The sequence below is a fragment of the Brassica rapa genome, chromosome A01 (assembly GCF_000309985.2).
Source record: "Brassica rapa cultivar Chiifu-401-42 chromosome A01, CAAS_Brap_v3.01, whole genome shotgun sequence".
NCBI classification, from domain to species: domain Eukaryota; kingdom Viridiplantae; phylum Streptophyta; class Magnoliopsida; order Brassicales; family Brassicaceae; genus Brassica; species Brassica rapa.
Genome location: NC_024795.2, coordinates 16,004,168 through 16,007,255, shown reverse-complemented (window position 1 = coordinate 16,007,255; position 3,088 = coordinate 16,004,168). Strand labels below are relative to the sequence as shown.

The 3,088-nt window shown below is 47.6% G+C and overlaps 1 non-coding gene across 1 annotated transcript; it reads left to right on the top strand.

The window, feature by feature from the left end:
* Window positions 1-2,360: 2,360 nt before the first annotated feature.
* Window positions 2,361-2,467, top strand: LOC117129080. The gene has a single exon (XR_004452650.1). It is a non-coding gene; the product is annotated as a small nucleolar RNA R71 (small nucleolar RNA).
* Window positions 2,468-3,088: the final 621 nt, after the last annotated feature.

Genomic DNA, 3,088 nt, shown 5'->3' with positions numbered 1-3,088 from the left:
ATCAGAAATGGCATAGATTACACCTGCTTCAAGAAGTTTCATTATCTCTTTCTTAACGACATCTTTTAGATTCGGCTTTAACCTCCTCTGATGTTCGACAGAAGTCATTGATTCATCTTCCAAGTGTATTCTATGCATGCATAAATCAGGTGAAATGCCAGGGATGTCAGCTAGCGAATATCCTACTGCCTTACGATATTTTCTAAGCTCACACAAAAGCAATGCAGTTTCCACATTATTTAGCTCAGCATTCACAATGACAAGATATGTGGAATTTGGTCCTAAGAAAGCGTAGCTGAGCCCTTTGGGAAGGGGTTTTAGCTCAACCTTGGGAGCTTTAAGCTCGCTTAAGGGATCCTCTGGTTGGTTCGAGAGAACAGGCAAGTTCGGTGTACGGGTCGCTCCAGATGGAGTGGTCTCGCCCCTGTTGCTCTCCTCCCCCAAACTTAGACTCGCTACCATTCTCCCCATACTCCTCGAGGAGTCAAGCATCTTGGCATATCCATCTGCATCAATGTTCACCACACTTTGCTCGGCTTCAGCTCGCACCAGTGCAAGTTCCCGTGGGTCTTTGGTAAGAATCTCCTCGATCATTCCTTCTTGTGGTTGGAGCGGATCAATCCCTTCATTGACCTCAAAGGTCTGCCCATCCAACATCGGCTTCTTTAGCAACTCATCCATCTCAAATTGCACAACTATGTATCCAAGATTCAGATCAATCTTCCCCTGTCGCACATCAATGATAGCTCCAAAAGTACATAAAAAGGGTCTTCCAAAGATGAGAGGATCCTTAGATTCTTCTTCCGGTTCCAGAACAACAAAGTCCGCTGGAACAGAGGTGTTCCCCACTTTCACTTGGAGATCCTCTAGAATACAGACCGGGGATTTGACTGATCTGTCTGCGAATACCAAGGACATCTTAGTTAGTTTGAAATGTGTGCATCCTAGGCGTAGAGCTACAGAGTACGGCATGAGATTCACGCTAGACCCAAGATCAACCAAGGAGCATGCGAAAACTGTCTTCCAAATCTGGATAGAGAGGACAAATTTGCCGGGGTCCCCTCGCTTCTTAATTTGCTTGTTCTGAAGCACTGCGCTGCACTCCTTGGAAACCGTCATGAACTCGCTCTCCTCTGATATTTTCCCTGAGATCAATCCCTTCATAAAGCTGCGCATGGAGGGCATCAGGATTGCATCCATCAAGGGAAGTCGGACGGTTAGATCCTCCAGCATCTTCCTGCATTTTATTTCCTCTTTGTCCTTACGAGTGACCTTCACTGGGACATGGTAAGGGACCTTAGGAATGTATTCGCGAGGAGAAACAGCCTCTGGGATCGGGCGCACTGCTTCAGCTGGTTGTTCTGAGCCTGGCGAACCTGTTTCAACCGCTGGCTCTGTATTCCTCTCATCTGCCTGTTCAGCTGGTAGTTGTTATGACTCTTTCTGCTTCCCTTTCTCAGCCGCGGTGAACCTCCTCCTCTCTGGCTCGGAAAGTTGCTTTCCGCTCCTTAGCTGAACCGCATTGCACTCCTTGGGGTTTTTTTCTGTTTTACCAGGTAGAGTACCTTGCTGCCTCTTGACACTCTCAGCAGTCTAAGCTATCGGAATGTCCATCTGTCTCATATGGCTTGCGACATTATCGTACTTGGTGCTCATGTCTCCGAACATATGGTTCATTCTGGTATTGATATCGGTAGTGACCTGGTTCAGAGCTTTCCCTTGGAGCGGTTGTCCTTGGAGGAGTTGTTGCAACATGGTTTTAGTTTCATCTTGCGGAACAGCAACAGGGGTGGAAGTAGCGACTTGAGTGTTCTGGTGGTTCTGCATCTGAGGTTGATTGCTCTGTGGTTGGCTTAGAACATAGGTTCGGGGTTGATAGTTCTTCTGATACCCCGCATACTGGCCTTGGTTGCTCTGCGCCGGATCAACTGGTTTGTCCTGCTTAGGCCAGAAAAGTTGTGGATTGTTCCTTACGTTAGAGTTTGGGTGGTAATTCTTCAGCTGCCACCCTTGCACATTTACGTAGCTCACTTCCTGCTGATCGTCTCCTGCTTGTTCAACTTCAAACGCCTTGTCGCCTGCACTCTTCTTAGGAGTTGCTTCTTCCATTATGAAAACCTGGCTCTGGTTTCCCTTAAGCAATTGGTTCACCTTCGCCGCTAAGTCATCTATACTGTTCACACTTTTGGAGCGATCATGCTCCTTGTTCTTGTTGAGTGAACTAGAAGCCATGTTCTCAATCAGCGCGAACGCACCAGGGGTGGTCGGAGTCATGAAGTCTCCGTTACTAGAGGAATCAAGGGTGTTCCGGTCCTCAGCTCACTCCATTGTAGAACACCTCCAATATGTAATCGTCATCAAACCCATGGTGTGGGCACTCCCTCTGGTACTCTTTAAACCTCTCCCAAGCTTCATAAAAAGGTTCATCAGATTTCTGCTTGAAGTTGGAGATTCTATGCCTTAGAGCCGCGGTTTTGGACTTTGTGTAGAAGTGGCTCAGGAATGCTGATCGAACCTGGTCCCATGAAGTTAGAGAACCGGTTGGGAGAGATTGCAGCCAGCGAGAAGCTTTCCCTTCAAGAGAAAATGGGAACAGCGTGCACTTGACATAATCCGGAGGCATTCCATTAGAGCGAGAGAAATTGCAGATCCTCTCAAAGGCCTCTATGTGGTCCATTGGTATGTCTCAAGTGAGGCCGCTGAACGTGCTCTTCTGTACCAGACCTATCAGTGCAGGTTTGATCTCATAATATTGTCGAGTACAGGGTGGAGGATTTATGGGAGAGCGGTTAGTAGCGAAGTTCCTCGGAAGGTTTTGCTCCCCAATAAGAGCACCACGCTCCTCTCACGCAGCATTCTCGGCTGCTTGCTCCTGTGCATCTTGTTGCTGATTCTGGATGGTTTGCTGCATTTGCTGCATCTTCTGTTGCTGATTCTGCATTTGTTGTTGAATGAATGCCAATGCAGCAGTGAGGTCATACATATTGCCATGATCACCCATGTTGGTACGGTTGTTCTTGGCTGTTGACGGTTCTGTCTTTCTAATCTTGCGAGTTCTTCGTTGGTCAGCTGATGTAATGGTCCTTGT